The sequence below is a fragment of the Wyeomyia smithii genome, chromosome 1, assembly GCF_029784165.1.
Source record: "Wyeomyia smithii strain HCP4-BCI-WySm-NY-G18 chromosome 1, ASM2978416v1, whole genome shotgun sequence".
Classification (NCBI taxonomy): Eukaryota; Metazoa; Arthropoda; class Insecta; order Diptera; family Culicidae; genus Wyeomyia; species Wyeomyia smithii.
In genome coordinates, this window is record NC_073694.1 from 3,290,087 (window position 1) to 3,311,117 (window position 21,031).

Below are 21,031 nucleotides of genomic sequence, written 5' to 3' on the forward strand. Positions count from 1 at the left end.
TGAATGATTTTCTCTACCGTTTCAGACAAAACAATTTAGAGACATTTTATAGTTTTCTTTCAAATTTTTGTACACTAATGAACAATGTTTTGATATTTTCAATCAAAAATTCTTAGTACCTAAAAAAAAAATTTCAGTTTTTAATACAAATCCGTCATTTCTTACATTAACTGCGAAGCTCTACGAATAACCGCTATAATGTGCGATCAGTAATACAAAATTAACTCTTTGAGAGCCAAAAAGTTGAATGAATAGTTCGGGAATATTTTGGCATACGTCCGGTATTTTAAACAAATTTTATAACGGTTTTTCGAAGAATTTTTTTGACCATTGTTCAAAAGTCCTTCACAATGTTTGGTGACTCTTAAAAAGTTGTTGAATCTCTCGTTTGGATTGTCATTCAATAGTTTTTAACTTTTTCTTGACAATTGTTGACTAACGGTTTCTAATTTACTAGGTTTTGGTGACAATTTAACAACTTTTAATGGTGTTTTTTTAACGCTTTTAAATGACCTAGACCTGGAAATTTTTCTTTATGATTACTTCAACAAAAGAATTAGTATTTTCAGTGATTAATATTCAATAACGATTGTTATTTACACTGGGAAAAAACTGAACCAGGTTTTTATGTACAGCATGTATTTTTAGTGGTCCCCGTGGCTCTGTGGTTAGCGATGTCGGTCGGCTAGCTCTCCTACACGGTTGTGATATCGGGTTCGATTCCCGATCGAGTCGAGGATCTTTTCGAGCTGGAAATTTTCTCGACTCAGCACTGGGGCACGGTGTATCGTTGTACTTATCCTACACATGCAAAATGTGCCAAAAAACAATATCGATAACGAATTCTCTCAACTAATCTAGTTGATCGAGACCGCTATTAGCCCCAAGGCTAAGCGTGCGATATATATATATATATATATATATATATATATATATATATATATATATATATATATATATATATATATATATATATATATATATATATATATATATATATATATATATATATATATATATATATATATATATATATGTATTTTTCATCATTTGACAGCAATTGTTCTGTTTGTCTCGGATGAAATGACCCATACATGAAAAAATAGCAAACCAATCCCATATTAATTGAGCTTTCTGAATTAACCTTGTTTCGTTTCACCCTTCAACCACAGAGTGGTCTGCGTTAATTGCGTCTCTGCTGCAATTTACAGAACGATCTTCTAACGGTAGGTACGGGACAATTTTCATGTGGAAAACAAATCACCATCGCAAAAATCCCATCGATCGATTAAGCTCGAGGTTCGTGAAAGGGGAGACATTTTTATGACCAATGCAGTGCTTAGAAATCGTTAGATTGAAAATCAACTCAAACCTATAAAGACAACCAATTTCTGCTTTCTGCCGTTTGGACTGGTACTGCACACACCTTTGGACCAAATTGGATTCGTCATCATTGTCATTCGGCTTTTGTTGGCTGCTGGTCAAATGCGACCGCTCCGATTTAACTGACTGATCATGGAGGGCACCCGGTCGCGCGCGCATTCCACATCGATGCATTTGACAGTGAGAGAGAGAAAAATGTTGTGATTTATTTCCATGATTGTTCAATGTTTTATTGCAACTGAACTTGAACCCACAACGAACATGCAATTGTCTTGTCAATGACCGCTCGTAGATTTTCGACGTTCGACGTTAGAAAATCAATATTTTCACCCGAAGATTTATCGCTGAAAAGCGCCACTAATAATTACACGCTAAACGGAAACAATGAGGCATATTTTACTTATAAGACAACAGCAGGCACCAGAAAATCGAAAGTAATTTCGTGTGGCAACCCGGCGGCGGCGACATCGATTGTAAACACAGACGGGCTACTACGATGGGTGGGTTTTCATTTCCACTCCGGACCAGTAGTGAAGTTAAACGCTACAAATTTGATGAATGGCCAAATTGGTCGCTATCCCAGCCTATCGAACGGACGACGGCGTGTCGTTCGTTGTCTTTGCCGTTTGTCGTCGAAGTCTCCGCTCCGTCCCCGGAGTGAAAGTAAAAGTTTGTCTGCACTTTACTTCGCAGTCCGCGCAGACAACAGGACGGAGGAGGGTAGGCTAAATTGAGAAAAATCGTAGCCGGTAAGACAACCGACTGTCGTCGATAAATTTCAATGACTTTCCTGTGCATGTCCATGGTGGCGTTCGGGCGATCGGTCATTGACGATCGTTGTCCCCCCCTGCATTGGGAAAGCGTTTGCTCGGTCCGGCCTATGATGGTGTGGTGTGGTGTGAAGGTGATTGGTGTTTTTAAACGATTCAATTGTCCGTGGCTGATTTGCTGCTTCTGCTGCTGTCCTGTTGTTGTGTCTCAGCAGATGTTCAACTTGCACGTGCCGCTGTGGAGAAGCAACATGTGGAATTTGCATGCCTTGTTTCAGCACTGCACGATCGATTTGTAAAAGTTGGAGATAGTAAAAGTTGTTTGAAGATCATTGCATCCGCCGATTAATCAATTTAGTGAGCCCCGTTGGAATTCTTTCCAACAAACAACAAGTTGTTGGGGAGTTCAACGAACTTAGCACTCTGCGCGGAAATAAGAAACCACAAAAACTACCCAGCTCGAACTGGCTAAATTACCCACAGGAAGAAGAACAAATTGGAGAACGTCAACCGGGGCCGGAGACCGGCTTGACTGCACTCGACGAATGTTGTGCCAGAGGTCGGTACGGGGACGACAGTTTTTCAACCACAGCCGGAACATGAAAAATTCTGCCAGACGATTGTTTGACGAAGTTTTCATGATCTTTCCGATTGGAATTTGTCACTTTCAGCAAAGTGCACATTTCGTAACCCGTATTTTTAGTCGTTTATATGGCAATGGTGCCAGTTTAGCAATACTATTACTTCGTTTTCGAACCTCTTATGGACAAAACTTTTCGGATGACCCTCAGAAAAGCAATTCAGGTCATAATAAAACTTCAAATTTAAACCAACATTTCTGAGAATGAATTTTTAATAGAATTTTTCGTGTCAGAAAAACATCAACCAATGCAGAGTTATACTTCCATTTGAGTCATTATTTTGACAAGCGACCCTTTGTTCGCGAAGGGCCATTGCAGCTGCGGCTGTCCGCTGCGGCCACGGAATTCTATTGTTCTCCAAAACTGCAAGATAGAAGCGGAGATCTTGCGCATATTTTCAAAGCGGATCTTACGCAATGTTTTTCCACTTGTCTGGTTGCAAGCCTGCAGCGCGTTTCGGTTCGGATTTCGACTCGAAACTGGGATGCCATGTTTGAACTCGTTCAAAAACATTCATATTAGATTATATGCATATGGGCCTCGACTCGACTCGACTAGATACCGTGAGGTACAAAGCCTTACCCGTATTAGGAAAACAAAAAAAACATACCCAAGCGCGAAAGATAGAGCGAAACCTTGTGCAGTTGAGAGTTAATGGGAACCTTTGAGCGCTGCTGGCAAGCAAATATTGAAGTCTCACTTGTTTGTTAGACTGGTTAGCGGAGTGTGGCGAGGGGGGCCTGGCTGGGGAACTCTTTTTGATCGTTTTCATTACAATCAATGGAACAAACACTAAATCACTGCACGATATTACACACTTTACCCGTGTGGAGCGGTAGTAAACAGCTAGGCAGATAGGCAAAAGCCGCCTGCTTTGGTTCGGTTTTGTTTGCGGCACTTGTCGACCTTCTTTCCGCTTGTTGGGCGCCCGGTTTGGGTTTGTTTTTCTCTTTTTTTTTTTTTTTTTTAGAAGAATCGCACACTCACTTGTTGCCAGACCGCAGTTGTCTTCTCCAGTGTTTACTTGGACTTGATTTTATTTGATTTTTAATTGTTCATTGCCTAACTTCACAATAATTGGTTTTTCGGTCGCGTGCTTTTCATTGGCCCCATTATTGCAAGGAAAGCCACACATAGAGATGCGCACTCGACTGTCCAATGTCGATATAATTTGCACAGCACTTTGAACCCATGCTGAACAGTTCAATAAATCACACTTGGTCCCAAAAATGAACTTAACATCGTTCACAGACTAGTTAACACAACGTTCATAAATAATTTAGCATCACACAGGTTAGTAATCAAAGCTGCGCTGTCCGCTAGTCTTCTCAAAAATAATGGAGAACACAGCCGGAAGAAAGGGGGTCGCGGCTAGGGCAGGGAGGCAGACACTGCATATACTTATTAAAAATGCGATGCGGTACCTTCTCCTCCTCGCTCACTGCCGCCCTGCCGTACGGAGTTTGACAGTTATCTTTTTTCATAAGTTAAGCTTCACGCCGCCGGGAACCAGTTTCATCACTTTCCTCGAAAAAATCAGCAAAAACATGGCACTGCTGTTGTTGCTGTTGTAGCCGGTGAATGTTGTACGGAGTTGTTGTTTTTCCTTTTTTCTTTTTTTTTTGTATTGCCTCTAGCAAACTGTTGTGCGGCTTTCGACAACAACATGGAAAGCTGGAAGTAGCCTTGCTTGTTGCAGGTTTTTCACGGGAATCGGAAAAACCCGCGCAAACAAACAACGCGCTGCTGCAACAAGCGAATTCCAGTGCGCGAAAAATTTAAAATGCGCATGTTTCTTCTCTTGTCCGAATTGGCAGCCGAGGAAAAGGAAGTGGTTTAGCGGGGGTGGTACGGTGCTTCTTCTTGGAATTTATTATTGTTTTTTTTTATTTGCTCTGGGCGGGTTGGTGGTGAAAATTTAGCACCTCGTCGACTGCGATTCATCAATTTTTAACTGTCTTACGAAAAATATATAATAAAACTAGGGGCAGTTTATTTTTGTATTATGGAATGTTCATTTTATAAATTAGACAATGTAGAATGTTACTCCAGTGTGTACACGAAATGCTTGTTCTGGCAACACAGCTGATAACTGTTAAAATAAGTGCATGAGTTGGAGCAACTCTTTGTATTCTGTTTGAGATGTAAAAGAGATTTTTAAGGCTGTTCGCACTTACGCGAATTCTCAATTAACCGTGGAAACTATAAATAGTTGTATTTTTAAAACGTCTACTTCCAATTCACCTGAAGCACACAACTCCTCCATTGTTTTTACTGGATCTAACGTCTATTCACTATGCCACTGCCACTTTACCACTGCATAGAAGTTTAGTAAAACCCACTAAACTGCCCAAAACTGCAGTCCATTGAAGAACACTGAGCTATAATCAAAAGGGATCTCAAGAGGGACAGTAACCAAGCTAAATCCACTAAGGGTTTCATTCTTCAAAAAGCACTTTGACAACATTAGTCGACAAAAGCGAAAAAAGTGCCTCCCCAAAGCTCGAAATAGCTAACCATTCTTGTGAATTTTGGTGCCCGTAGCCATTACTAAAACGCATCAACTTACCTGAGAGTTTGCAAAGAAATCGCTTACTGAGTTCGTCGTTTCAACGTTATATTGTTATCTTATAGCCCCTCTTCAGCTCGTCTTTGACCTGCCACTTTCAAGTGGGGTATTTCCCTCGGTGTGGAAAACTGCCTACATTAAAGTGACCAGACAGTTAGGGCTTAAGCGCCGGACACCAATTCAATTCTTAGACGAGGGGGAGAGGGTTGTGTGGTTTGGTTTGAATACTTTTCTTCGAGATGATCATTGGTGGTGGAAAAATTTGATGTTTGAATTTCGTTGTGCAGTAAGATTCAAAAGATTCGTATGAACAATTTTCTTGAACAATTTTCTCATACAACACAATTGGACTTCGAAAAGTTATGCCTCAAAGCGGCCCAAGTTTCCCTATTTTAACTGATAAAGTTCATAAAATGTTCATTCCGATATCAAACTGTAACTGGGACGGTTGTCGGTATCGAATTTTTTAATGTCCAATGTTTTAAAAATGCAAATACAGCAGGAACTGATGTTATCTAAAAAATCGAAAAATTGACTTTCTGGGCTTTTTTCGAGGAAATTTTTGGGCTGGAAAACTCTCCGTTGGCCCAACTCGGGAATTTCTAAGTCCCACGAAGTCGTTTTATCAGGATAACACCAGATCCCGACGTTTCATGTATTTTTAAGACATTTGGCATTTAAAAGTTCGATACCGACAACCGTGCCACAGTTGAGCACTTTGAACATCGAACCTGGTCAGAACTATTTTGAAGGTTTTCGGACTAAAAATGTATCATGAATCGAAAATATTGTATAATTATTAGTTGTGACTGAAAATTTTCATGGAATAATTCATCTTTGATTAATTTGTTACTATTCAGATGATGTAGGGTAGCAAACGGCTTAAGCAGTAGCGCCTATTTTAATCAGTCGAAGAAAACAGGCCTCAAATATTTGCATTTTGATCAATATCGACAATTTCAATTATGGAAACGAAAACTTTGATTATCTAGCTGTCTTACGAATATAAGAAATACCGTTAATCACAAAGAAATCAGTGAACTATTGCAATTGGAACAAATCGACCTATATTGCAGCCATTCAGGAGCCACTTCGGGTGCTGAAAAAAAAATGCCTGCGAAACAGATGAAAACTGCTTAAAATAGGTTCGGGGTGATTGGAATAGTGTCCCTCGAATGGTAACTTTGATTGATGATTGTTAAAGTTTGCTAACTTAATTTTACAATCTGAAAACAAGTTCTGAAAGAGAAAACGATAGAAAACAGATTGATATACTACTGTTTGAGTTTCACCCAACACATTTCGAGTATTTCGTCTGAATACACGGGCGGTTCCTAAAGCTGCTTAGAATATGTTCCCTACATAAACATAAAAAAAAATAAACATACCCTAGTTCAGATTCAATGTAATTTTTTTTGTCGACAATAAATGACTGAACCATTATGAATGAAACATAACTATTATTCGTTCATTAATCAATCTGAGTACTCAAAAGAATCTGAAGAGTCCCTAGTTTGATCATCATTGTCCGTGTACGAACATTTCACTCGCAACATTTGCATTGCTTCAGACGAAAAATCACAGGAGGGTTGTGTGCAAAGCCACGACCGCAAGGTTGAAGTAGAATACTTTTACACAGCTCTACTTACGGCTGTACATTAACCTTCGGCTGGGCGAATCGGTTCGCGCCGCTTTTCGCGTTTAGCCTGGCAGAGGCCTAAAGCGCACGGCCAACACAATAGAAAGGTGTTTTCACATTGAAAATTAGGCACGGATTTACTGGAGTAAGTGTTGGCAAATGCATCTACCGCTAATACCGCCGCTATCGTAAGTTTCATGTGGGGAATAATATCAACAACGAAAAATGACGCGCGTCTAAGCACACCCGAACTGTTTCGCCGTGCTGCTTCCATTTACTTCCTTGTAACATCCGCCTCATGGAAGTACCGGCAGCACCTACCGCTAAGGCTGTTACCATACTGCTACTGGTACCCAAAACTATTAACTCTCCAACTTAATTTGAAGAGTAGTTTTGTTTGTCCTCAAAAGAACAATTGTTCAATTCCAAATCGGATATAATGCAATCGCATCTCTGTAATATTACCGACAGTAATATTCTTCTGAACAAAATGATCCAACTTTTTCATTAGAGGAAGTGCCGGCTGATGTACGGCAAAAATCTCGCCCGACCGCTCGCGTTGGCGTTCGTTCTCAGGCAAAGGCCTGGGACGTGGTAACCAACCACAGGGCAAGTGATTTGTTTAATTTGACGGCAGCCACAGGCGCAACCCGGAGGTCCATCCAGCTCACCTTCCGACTAATGAATGTAGCTAGTTTTCCCAGAAACACTCTTTTATAGTCGAAGGGTGCTACGAAATAGGCCACGCCTTTCAGTTCAGTTGTTCCATTCCGTAATGTTTTCAGACAAATTATTTCACAACTCGCATATGATTTTTGTATCCAGCGAATAAACACCGATGGTGCTCTCACACACGCAACGGTTTTAACCCGTATCTTATTGCGATTTGTAACATCAAACGATTTCGTTTGCTCGCTGTTGCGTGTTGCACTTGGCAGTTGGGAGACAACCAAATTCTGTTCATGCTGATTAATTGAATCGACTTCATATTACCTCTGCATAGTCTAACTAACTGCTTTTGTGAATGCGTTCTAACAGGGCAGTTTGTTATTCAAAGTCGGTTATGCTGATCGCAGCCTTTGCGCTGCCCCTGCCGTGGGGCGTTTACTAAACAAAGTAAAAATTAGACAACTACAACAGAATTTGATTGCATCCCGCACAGAATGTCCGCTTATGTTGATGCCAGAAAATTATTCTCCTTCAATTACTTGTTTATTTGCCTTGAAAAGGCATTTTGCGGTTCAAAATCGGTTCCTGATCGCAACCTTTGAGCTGCCCTAACATGGAGGCAATTAAGATACACGGACAACATGCACTGTGGAAGCTCTTTCACATTCAGTGAATTAGACGGGCGCGACAGATTTAAATTGCTAGGATCCAACACAGAATGCTTGCTTACGTTGTCAAAAAATTATTAACGTTCAATGACTTGTTTATTTGCCTTGAAAAAGGCATTTTGATGTTCAAAATTGGATTTCCTGATGGCAATCTTCACGCTGCCCCAACACGGGAGAATAATCAATCATATAACAATCATATAACGACCAATCAGAGGTTGAATTTTTCGTTTTGACAAGGTTTGACTACTTTCAATAGTACAATAGTGCGAATAATAAAATTACAATTATCTTCTTTAGGGATGAATCTTAGAAGATTTTCCAATCTATTGCTGCAAGAACGAAGGAAATCCATCGAATACTAACCGATTTATTAGCATTTGAAATTGGACATATTTTTCACTTTTTTCGGTTTTAGATTTTCATTTCACATCCCTATGTAGCCGAACTTCTTGAGAGAAGTATTCTACTTCAAAAAAATGGCCGTTTTTTTGGATTTTGGCCTAGAGCTCATAATCAAAGGATCCAAATCCATTAGCAACCTGTTGAAAATGTCTCAAAACACTCATTTATTACATAAAACATAAAACACTACGTTGCACTTGATTGTTTTGAAAAACAGTGAACGGTACGGGAGCATCGAATGCATCAACAGACAACTAAAATTTTATCGATTTCAACCAGCTGTAGCAAAGGTTAACAATACTTCTGGACGCTCATGACCTTTCAAAAGATTCAATAGGTATCACACTTCATAATAAGACCATGCAGATCATGGTTAATAAACTTTTGCTTTTTTGACTTTTGATCACGTTTTTACTTGAAGGACTCCTATATGCGTCTCATAGAAAATATGAGACATCTGGTGGTTCAATATTTTGAAACCGCGGAACTTTTCAAAGGCGCGTATAACACTTAAGATGAACGCGGGACATTTCGCGGGACATTTCGCGGGACATTTTGTTAAAAAGCGGGACCGTCCCGCGAAATGCGGGACGTCTGGTCACCTTAGCCTACATGTTTCTCGTCCAAAAAAAAAAGAGACAGGAAGGATGTGAATTTCTACCGAGATGGTTTTCACTGCAAACAATACCTGACTGATGATGAACATGGATTTGTCTCTGGTAGATCAACTAATACAAACCTACTGTGTTTTACGTTATAAGTTGCGGAAAGCGGATCGCGCTCAAACGGACGTCATCTATACCGATTTTTCGCGGAGTTTGACATTTGAAGCCAATCAGATTGCTAAACTCGAAAGACTCGGTACTACGGGAGTGTGTTGCATTGGTGCTGTTTCTACCTTGTCGGTTGTGAACTGATTGTAACGAAAGATGATGCGCAAGCTAAAGCTTTTTTGGCCTCGCAGAAGTCCCGCAAGGCAGTTACTTGGGACCGTTGATCTCCCTGTTGTACTTCAATGATGTGAAATATTTACTTGAAGGCCCTCTTTTGTCTTCTGTTGACGATTTGAAGATATTGATGAAAAACCGTTCGATGGTGGATGCAATCTACCTCCAGCGGCAGTTTGACACGCTCTGTGGTATCGAAGTCCAACGTGTAGAGGACCTCGGCGTTATCTTGGATACCCAACTAAACTTTCCTTCCTTGTCTGGCATCCATATTATCAAAACAGGATGGTAAGGATTGAATCAGATCAACGCCGCTTCTTACACTTTGCTCTCCGTCGTCTACCCCGGCAGAATCGGTTTCGCTTATTGGAACCGTTGCCGATTAGTCTCCTTGGAAGCTCTCCAAGTGCGAAGAAATATCCCAATGACCTTGTTTGCCACCAATACGTTGCAGGGGAAAATCGATTGTTTTTTTTTTTTTTTTTGAGAGCAATTAATCTTACCGTACGTCCGTTTTCAACGCACCAACTGCGGACAAAACAGCGCTTTGGTCGGTATACAGCGAGTTTTTAAAAAGGTAGCTTCCGTGTTTGATTTTATTTTATCTCGTGATACAATCCGCCGTAACTTTTCTGTAGTTTTTACTACACGAACTTGTTGTTGTATTCATCAATTTGAGATACTTAACCATTCATTCAATACGTCGTATTGAATCGTGGCAGATACAGGTGACCTGGTTTTCTGCTTGAGCGGTTCACGTGCATTGTTCTTATGACAAGGACGGACACAGTGATATTATTTCGCAAGTAGATCAACATTTTGACCCTAGGATCTGCGTATAGCAGATGAGTGGGATACATATGAGGTCTCCGGAACACGGTTTTTAAGCTTCTGTTTTGTAACACTTGTAGCTCTCGTTGAGAAGATTTGCAAACGAGTCCCCACGATGCACTGGAGTCGTGAGTGGATTAGTGGGAAGTACAATAGCCGCCATAGGCAAAAATGATGAAACCTTACTTAGTATACCACAGAGTGATGATAGCTTTCACTTGATAGACTTGAATGGGCCTTCCAGTTCATCCTACTGTCTAGTGTTAAGCCGAGAAATCCGTATTCATAGCTTACTTCAATGACACGGTTGGCAATTGTAATTGGCTTACAAACCGTGAGCTCTCCGCGGAACGGATGAATCAGCATATACTTGGTTTTCGATAATTTCATTGACATCAAATTAGTCTGAAAGTAGTCATGCAGAAAAAGAAAGCCCTGTTCGATTTGGAGCTGGATAGCAGTGCACTCAGTTCCTTGATAGAAGATTGACGAATTGGCCCCAAGTTACTACCTTGGGGACCCTAGGCGACACAACCCCGAAAGAGCTTTCGAAGTTTCCACTTGATACGAACTGGAGTCTGTTCGAAAATAGCTCCTTATTAGTGATTTAGCTATTCCTCTTATTCAGTAAGCTTTCAGTTCATCAACTACCATTTCGTGGTTGATTGCTTTTTACAGATCTATGAACAGAAACCCTACTCTTTTTTCGGTTGTCCAACGAGTCGTATACATATAGTTTTTTCCCGATTTTAAAAAGAACGGACGCTAAGCTAATTAGTCTAGGGCTTTTCGAAGTGTCGTACCGCGCATTCCAGTCTTTGTTATAAAAAAAAACCGTTGTTTGACCTACATGACTTAGTGTTAGAGTTTTGCACGAAAAAAAACCTTTTTTCCAGACCAAACCCTAAGCTTCTATACTGCCATATTCGAGCAATCAACCCTGTAATTGTTGATAGAACATCAGCCATGGGAATGACTAGACTACACTGGTAAACACAGGTTTTGCCCTAGAGTTCAAACTGTCTTTCTGATTTCCTGATTTTCCTATTATACAGTCGTAAAAAAACCGCGTAAAAAAAACCGCGTTAATTCACAAATCCGCGTAAAGAAAACCACGTTTGTTAAAAAATCCGCGTAGAGTAGTCCAGCAAGAAGGGCTTTAGAAAAAACCCGAGACACTCTAGAGCCAGTATTTAATACAGTATTTAATTGTCCTCTTTGACGGTCATTCCGGATCTTTCGGTGGGCGGAGAGTATTTTTTGGACTATGTCTCTTACTAGATAAACAATTAAACGTTTTTGGTTCCAAACCCACGTTAATTCGGAATTTCTTAAAAAATTTTTTGAATTAGCGCGGTATCGCGTAAAAAAAAACCGCTTTAATTCAAAAATCAGCGTAAAAAACCGCGTTAATTCAAAAATCCGTGTAAAAAAAAACCTCGTAAAAAAACCGCGTATAATAAAACCGCGTAAAAAAACCTGACTGTACTCAGTCAGGGACTGTTCCATGGACTGCTTTCAATAGGAGCATTAAGGAGGTTGTATATTATGAGCTTGGATGAAGACTCTAAATTTTGAATATCCTCAATTTTTGTTTAATAAAAATATCAATGTTATTAGTTGAATTCTAACAGGCACTCACCTCTTTTGTTAATATTTGTGCTGGTAGCGTAAACCTGGAAATACAGTAAATCATCACGGAAATTAGGGAAAATGTGAAAAAATTAGGAGAAAAATTTGACCGAGAAGCGATTTTTTAAGCGAGCTGAGTTCATCTACATTGTGCATTCTTCGTATTTTGCCTATAAATTGGCAGCTCGTCTTGTGGAATGTTTAAAAACGGGCCTAATAGTTGAAAGAAACTACTTTAACATACTTTTAAAATACCTGTTCAAGAATTTTGATAGTTTCTGCAAAATGTAACAAAGAACTCTAGGAACTTCGTTACTTCCCAAAATTGCTGAATGCTTGTTGGTTTCTGTTCTTGAATTTTATTCTTTGAATAGACTTTTTGGATTAAAGTCAGGAGACAAATCCAGTCATGACCTACAGGTTTCTTTTCGGTAAACTATTCCAATACCAGCTTTGATGTATACTTTGAATCTCCTTCTTACTAAAATTTGTATTTGCGACTCATCAACACAAAAATTCTGAGCCATCCTGAGGCCTTGATTTGGGATCGTATTCATTCCGGCCCTTCGAAACGTCCCTGCGTTATTCCGAGCATATTTTATTTTTTATTGGCCTTTCTGGCCATTTAAGAGTGCTCTTCACTATTATCAGCCTAACTTATTTTTTATGGCCCGAAGAAGTTTCGTATAATTTAACCTCAAATGCGTGTTCTTGTCGTGCTGAGCTTAATTGAGCCTAATTGAAATCTCTTTCCGTGACAGCAAATTTTAAACTAACTCGGCTCTCATTGTATTACACAGCTCTTCCTGTTCCTCATACGTGCGGTACACAACCCGACAGCCACTAACGACAGCGCACACATGCGATGCAAAACGTTCTTTCAAGCTGTCGCTAATGCCAGCCTTGACAGCGCGACACCCTTCGGCACAAATTCGAGCGTGTCAGGTGATTGTGAAGGTCATTTCCTTCTTCGATCGTCATTTATTCTGGTGGTTAGAAGCGAACCATAAGTTTTTTTTTGGCCTTGAATAATTTTGTTGTTTGGGATTTTCCAAATGGGGCGTTTTTTGTCATTTTTGGCTCTAATTTATTTTGTCTCGAGAAGCATTTCCTCATCATCTTATACATAGTTTCGGAACATTTTGTTGGCCTGTTTCGAAATTATTTGCCGTCATTTAATTTTTTCTGAGCTCATTTTTTTGCATTCCGAGCACAGTTTGGGATTATGTTCTATTTTCTCTTAGATTGTTCTCTTTTCTATAAGAAAAGTTCTTTCACTATTCTAAGCTAATTTTGAGATAACTTTTTGGTCTGTGCTAGCATTTGCAAATGTTTTGTCGTTCTGAACTCAACTTAGGATAATTTTTTGCCTAATTTGGAATGCTCTTACTTTTGAAGCGTTTTTCTCTTTATTTCAATTAGAATGTAATTGCCATTTCTGTTAAGTTTTTCTTAAATCTAAGCTGAATTCAATCTCATTTCTGATCTTCAAAGACGGTTTTTTTTATTGGCGTTTATTCCGAAATTCTCAGGGCAATGTGAATTCCTTTTTTCTTCTGGCTTTTTATGGGTTCCATAAGCGTCATTTTTCCTATTCTAAATTAAATTTAAAACCTTTGGGTTTTTGGCTTCTACACATTTCAATTTTTTGCCGGGTATCGGTAATCGGTAAATCTCGGATTTCGAATATTTTGTGCCGAAATTTCAGTTTGGTTAACCGATAGTTACGAAAAAATGTGAAAGCTGTTATTTTTTTTAACAGAGAACTCAGTGGTGCCGTTCTCGGCAATAAATTACCGAGACCCGGCAATAAATATTAAGTGTGTACAGAGATTTTATCGTAGTTCTGAACTCAATTTGAGGTTTCGTTTTTGGTCTATACTTATTTCACTAATGCTTTTTCATCATTTTAAGTTCGTATGGCATTCTTCTCTTAAAAGCGCAATTCTGCTTGTATTTTTGGATATTTTTTTTGTCGTTTAGAAGAGTATTTTAGCCGTTCTGGCTAAATTTGGGTCCGATTTTTGTGTGTTTCAGAATTTTCTGGCCTTCAAAGCATTTTCGGCATTCTGACTTTTATATATCTTGTTTTCGCTCGTTCTGGACTTTCGAAGTGTTTTTTTTTTCGCAACTCCAAGCCGATAACCAACACTTTTCTACTCTTTAAACCTTGTTCATGAAACCGACTTCGCATTATTTGAGGTGTCACATGAATTTCACATGATAACTCGCTCTCAATTTGTTTCGATACTTTCGAAGCTGATAAACTTCAATCTTACACCTTCTTTCTCACAATAACCATATCAATCTGGAAACTTGTCTTTGACTGGTGTGAAAGAACCACTCTGCACTCTGTCATAGGAAACTTAAAAAAACAATTTCATCCAGCCAGCTCATCTGTGTCAGGGATGTCGGAAACATCTCCATCTCATCTCGAAAAATAACTCGACTGTCTTTCAGTACCATCCGAAACTGATGTCACAATCTTGCTTACCAAGCAAACACATTTGTTTGCAAAACAATCACAAACATCGCGCAGGCATAAACAACTTATCCACTATCAACTTAACATAATCTACAACCCCAAGTGCACTCACATTCGTCAAGGGGATTTCATTTCCCTCCGAAATAAAAAAAAAATTTCTCCCTACTTGCAAGCGACTACAAACAATATCGCAGTCTCGCAATCCTCATCCGCATCCGCAACTTCACCGCACCGCGAGGCCATTTGTTTTGCTTTCACATGTGCTATTACTGGCAGAGCATGGAGGGCTAAGTAATCGAGAGTCCCACGGAGCGTCCGCACCCGGGAGATATGTGTTAACTAACCACTTACCGGGTGAAATCTGTACCATTTTCGGCCAACGGCGGTTGCTATTTACACACGCCCTGTTGCCGGTCGGTCGGTGATCGACCGAGTCGAGAATGAAAGTGCCACTTCAGGAGGGCCTGATTATGGCAGTTTCCCTCTTATGATACTCCCTGCTGTAAAGCTCGAAGGGAGGGCCTCGCGTACTCTAATTGGTAGTGTCATTTCGAAGCCTGTGTCTGTTTATCGATTTCCGCTTTCGTCGTCGAAAGGAAACCGCTTAGTCAAGGCTTCTCACCTTTTAGGTTTCAGCAGGCAGTAGTGATTATGAAACCTCCATTCGGGAAGGCTATGCGTGTTACGAAATATCTCCACTCGGTTCGGTTGATTAATCGAGAGGCCTCTCCACTAATCAGCTGAATGACGATACCTAGGAAGGTTTCCCGCTTAGACAAAACACACCAACAAATCGTTTGTGCGCTGTTGTTGCTGTTTTCGTTGCGAAGGAATTTGATTAATTGGCGGTAAGGAGAGTTGCGATCTCTGACGAGATGGGGATTATGTCATGATGAATTATCCGATTTGATTTCATACTTACCACATTGTGATTTTTGGCAACTGCAAGCTGCTAGGTCAAGTGGAGCGCGAGGTCCATCCACCATCCACCGGCAGGCAGGGTGGTCGTTTCTGATTTATATAACACACAAAAGGCAGAACCGAAATCAATGATAAACATTTCGACCTCCTTGCCGCGACCAACCACGTAATCTTTTTGGGCTTAATTTATCTGCATGGCAGTGATAATGGCCCGGGGCGAACAACGGCCAAAAGAAAGGTGCACGATCTCTGTGTACAAACAAAGACGAATGGCGATCCAAAAGGGAAACACTCTCTCCCCGTGTGTTGTGATATGAGCCGTTGAGAGCAAAAGTGGTACATGTGCCATTTTTACACTTTTTGGGTTTTTTGCATAAATTGATGCAGCACGCAATAATGTTCTAGAATATCCAAGAAAAACCGAGATCTAATAACCTAAACCAAAATTATAGCCAACACAATTTTTGGTAATTACCATAATCACCATTTCGTTGAGAGCAAAAGTGTTACATGTCCAGTCTGTGCATGTTAGATGAATTGTAAGTCGAGAATCTTAGGATATAAAACAATCATGTCTTCAGCAAAGTTGGTCAAGTGATTGAGTACTTTCAGATGAAGATCTGTCTGCTTTGGAATTTTCTCACTACGTGGTGCTAGTGTACCCTTGACTATTTTGTAACAGAAAGCATTTTCCTATTTCAGTATTAACTCGTATGCTGTTACCAAATACATATACACCAGCGCCACGAAGAGACAGAATTCCTCAACAAACAGATCATCATTCTATAGTACTCAATCACTTGGACAACTATGCTGAAGACATGAATGTTCTACGTCCCAAGATTAGAGAGCCACAATGCATCCTTCATGCTCACACTGGACATATACCACTTTTGTTCTCAACGTTTTCGGGTTGTCATTATTTTTCCCATAGAACAAAAGTGGTACATGTTTTCCCATGGAAGTTTGTGTGAGTTTCTCAACCAGAACTCGTTATGCTTTCATGTACCGTCTTTTGAAACCTTTCCAGCAATGATTTAGTGCAGTTGTGTTGAAAAAAATTGTTGGAAATAATTTACTATTTGTGTATTTTCGTTTACCGCGTCTCCTGAAAAATTTACTTAATGGCACATGTACCACTTTTGCTCTCAACGGCTCATATGATGATGACTGGACAATAAGTTTGTCGAAAAATATGACTATGGCTACTGCGATTACTTTCAGCTGTCACTGCGAAAAATATTTTCTCTCCTGTACAATCGTCATCCAGGGTTGGTCTCACCTCTCAGATCTCACTATAATAGCATCATCAACATCATCATTTGCTTTATGAGTTTGCAGTTAAATAAAAAAAAAACAAATCATAGCTACGATTAGTGTTATAAGACTAAACATTACCAACGATTAGCGTTCTTCTCCATCACTTGACAATAGTTTTTTTTCTCGAACATAAGTTCGCAGATTAGTTTCTGTTTACTTTGCGCTCTTTCGGAAGCCGCATTAGTCAAGAGGAGGCCATTATGTCAAAGCCAAGATATCTAAAGTCCAACGATGGGAAAGCGACACACTACAACTTTCCATTCGGTCGGTTGGTCGGTCAGTCGTAAAAGAAGGAAAATTATGAGTCTTACTGACTGTGGTCATCTTGGTGACATCTTGCTTAGTTCGCTTCGACGCTCTGTTCTGGAAAGCGTAGGCGTAAGCATCGCGGTAGGAAGTTCCGTTATGTCATCCATCAGACTTGAGCTGCTTGAGGTTTATAAAAAGTCGCTGAGAGATGAACCATAATCCGAGTTTTATCGGATGCTTTTGTTTCACACATCTCACCAAAAACATTAGTAGAACGTAATGTCAAGCGATAAAATTGAACGAGTTATGAAATTATCGGCCAGAAAACGATCTCGCAGGCGCATTGGTAAATTCTCGTGAAACTTTCTTGAGCGTGTCTTTGACCCCCAAAATTTATCTCGCGTTATGGTCCGGAACAATTTATTTCTGGAAACTGCCTGAACTAGAATTTTCACCGCGTCTCTCGATGATAGCTACGTTTTACGGTTTGAAGGTAGTTTTGTTTTTATGCCACTTGCCGGTCTCCAGTCGACTGTCAGACGTTCTTCTCGTCGTTTTAGAACATCACTTATTTTGGATTTGAGAATAAGCTAACGAACGGATGGACCTGAAACTGGTTTTTGAAAAACGCCAGAAAGAAGCTATTTAGAACGGCCAGTTGGATGAGATCTTTTACATTTAGCAGCGGGGATTCAGAATCCCCAATAATTGAGCAGACTACGGAACAGTTTAAAATACTCTAACGAAGGTTTCCACATATTGTGTGAGTTGATCGTCAAATATTATAGATAGTTTTAAGGTTATGACAAGTCCCGTAAAACTAAAGTTATGACGAAACTGCAGCACCTCAGCACATCAGATTTTTTTTCGCAGCTGTTACACACTGTCCAATACGATAAAGTGTATGAAAAAAAAATCGAAACATGATTATCGAAGACCCCACCACAGTAGGCGGCCTTGTTTGAGCGCCTCCGCCGCGTGATTATTAATAATTAAGTTCTAATACAACATGACGTAGAAAACTTTCATGCCTTCAGCTGATAAAGGCTGCACCACCCACTGAGCGTAATATGCTAATTGCCGCGACAAATAGAGCATGACAGCCCAAGAATTTCTACACACCGGCTAAGAAGCCGCTAAGTGTGAAAGCACACCGTCGTCGCCAACCGCGCACCGAAGCATGCATCTTGCGCTATCAACCCCTCCAACCGGCGCGAATTGGCAAAAAAAAACCGGCAACGGTTCCGCGGTTGCTAACGCTAGGCTAATCGAAACGATGATGGTCATTTTCTGCCAGCGGACAGAGTTGTCCGGACAGTGATGCCACACGTGCTTCGTCGTGTGGTGAAAAATTTGTGAGAACATAGTAAGCGGTTTTTCTCGCGCGCGCGCAACGACAAGTCACTAACCTTTTTGGAGGCTTTTCACCGAATTCTCCTGAACCGCAGCGCGGTTCGATCTAGTAAACAGGTTTTTTTCCTTCTCTCTTCACGTTTCGTTTCGTCGTTTGATTCGCATCATTACCGAATAATTGATTAAATTTATTTCTATTTCTCTTTCCATTTTCTTGCAGTATACTACAGAGTGTGGAGTGGACGGTTTACTGTCAGTTTACAACCGGTGGAAACTATTTCTGGGATAAGCTAGAAACAATAATAACAACAACAACAACAGAAACAACAAAAGTGCAAAGTGAATTTTAGGCCAACAAAAATCAAAACCTGGTGCTCTTTTTTTCTTTTCTGGCTTCTAATGAAACGAAGAAAACGTTCCGATTTGTCTGTGTGTGCGTGCGTGGCTATCCGGAAAATGCTCGCAAAAGAATAGCGGGAGTTTGTGGCCATCCAGTGGGAATTGAATCTATGCGCGCGGGCTATTTATATGATCCAGAACCGATGATGAACGCGATGATAATGATGATGATATGAATTGCCCGTCTGCACAAAATTTGGAGAATCGCTGCCGCCACCGCCACCGCCCCCGGATTGTGGATGGTGGAGCACTGAAGCTGTTGCTGCTGCTGCCGTTCGGCCTATTCACTTACTAGCGCATCCGTAACGGTAAGTTTTTCATATGACGCGTTTCTATGTATCTGCTCCGGCTGCACCAGCCGGTCGGAATGGGGCCGTTTATTGGGGATTAGGGGATTTGAAATGTTTCGATTGCTTTTTGTTTGATTCACCCAAAAAATATATGCTTGGAATTAAGATTTCTGAAATTCAAAACTTTAATTTCAGGATTTAATTGGTTGATCTGATAAATAATGGCTAAGGTGAACGTGGAAAACACGAAAAAACTCGGTCAATTCACAAAAACTTTTTGAAGGTAAAATCGTGATTTTTATTGCCAAACCTCTAAGGAATGCAAGCTCGGGTATAGACACTAACGTTACACAAAAGCTCCACCAGCACGAGGGGCCGCCCAAGAGTCGCTCGCTCTCTGCACTGCACACACCCATCCATTAGCCAAAGGGTTAATTTCGCGGCTGATCATAGTCTTTGCATCTTATGACACTGGACCCCGGCTGGCTGTGCGTGCGTGCGATTCGATGCCCTCCTCCCCCGTCAGTTTTGTTTACCTGAAAGAGGGAAAGAAAGAGCATGCAACCGCCACCCATCGCTACAATGAGAGCTAATTGATAGCTTTGTACACCTTTTTTTTATTTCTTGGGCTGCGCAGGCAATTCTGTTGCACTTGTTTTTCGCCTTCAATCCCGACAAAGTACCAATAATAATACAACACAGTGAAAGGTCTCCAGCGATCGATTGCGCGGGTTGGACAGGGGAAAAAGGAGTGATTTTAGGTATGTACAATAATTCTATGGCATTAAAAGTCAGCGATGGGGCAATCGGCGGACGACTTGAGTGCGTACGCAATCGTGGACAGCCATCCGTCGGCAAAATGCAGGTTCGTGTCTTTGTTGTTGAAATTGTTTATTTTTTTCGCTTAGGCGCTTAGGTTTAGAGGCGATTTTAGATTGTGCTGTTTTGATATAAATACATAGGTATTTCAAAATCGATTCCTAACAAGAGGAATCCCTTCTAGAGAGTGTTTACAGCTGTAGAAACTTGTTCGTTCGATGGCAGTTTATTTTAACGCGTTCAATCACGCAACGTCGAAAGCCCCAAGTTGGTGCAAAAAACTACGACTTACGTAAGCGCGTCGTCGTCACAAGTGATTGAGCATGGGCACTCTCTCGGTTGGATCCCTTCGAAAGGCATAGTGCTTTCTATTCTGGGTGTAATCGATCCCTTATTGAAGTAGAGAGCGAAAAAAAAGCTTGAAACGTAAGAAGTTATGTTTTGTTGTTGTTTTTTTTTTTTTGCTCTCTGCTTACCAGGAGCAATCGAAGAAAGTTGTTTCGTCCAAATACGCGAATGTAACTTAAACTGGTGCAATAGAAGTTTTCCTCTACGGCCGCTTGAGCGCGCGCGCAAACCAAGGTTTGCCCTTATCGAATCGAAATCCGTTGCAACATGATCCCAGCAGGCTCCGATCAATCGGGTGGTGTTGTAATACGATGTCAGACCTCGGACAACGGTGTGACAGCAAATACGGCTGTGTGCACTTGGATTCGTACCTACACCCGGTATAGAGGATATTTCTTACAAGTTGAGGGATCTCGCGTATGAAGTTGGCAACAAATTTAAGTAAAATTGTGTGAGTTCGGTAACATCAGTAACTTTGCATATTCGGAAAAAAGTTTTTGTCTTATTTCTTATTTTCAAAAACAATAGGATCAGCAAAATTTTGGACAAGTAGTTCAACAAGGGAAAGTCATCTGTGTAATTCAAGATGGACACACTTAAAGTGAGAAAATTTTTCTTGCAATAATAATAGGTATCATCAATCAGATTGAACAAAAAATAGTATAATGTCTGATAAACTACAGAACAAAATTG

At 40.4% G+C, this 21,031-nt stretch overlaps 1 protein-coding gene across 1 annotated transcript in view; it reads left to right on the forward strand.

The window, feature by feature from the left end:
• Nucleotides 1-21,031, forward strand: part of LOC129733974 (uncharacterized) — a 111,868-nt gene that overhangs the window by 40,819 nt on the left and 50,018 nt on the right. The window contains exon 3 of the mRNA XM_055695630.1: nucleotides 18,703-19,189. The gene's annotated coding sequence lies outside the window, so the exon portion shown is untranslated. The remainder of the gene's footprint in view (nucleotides 1-18,702; nucleotides 19,190-21,031) is intronic.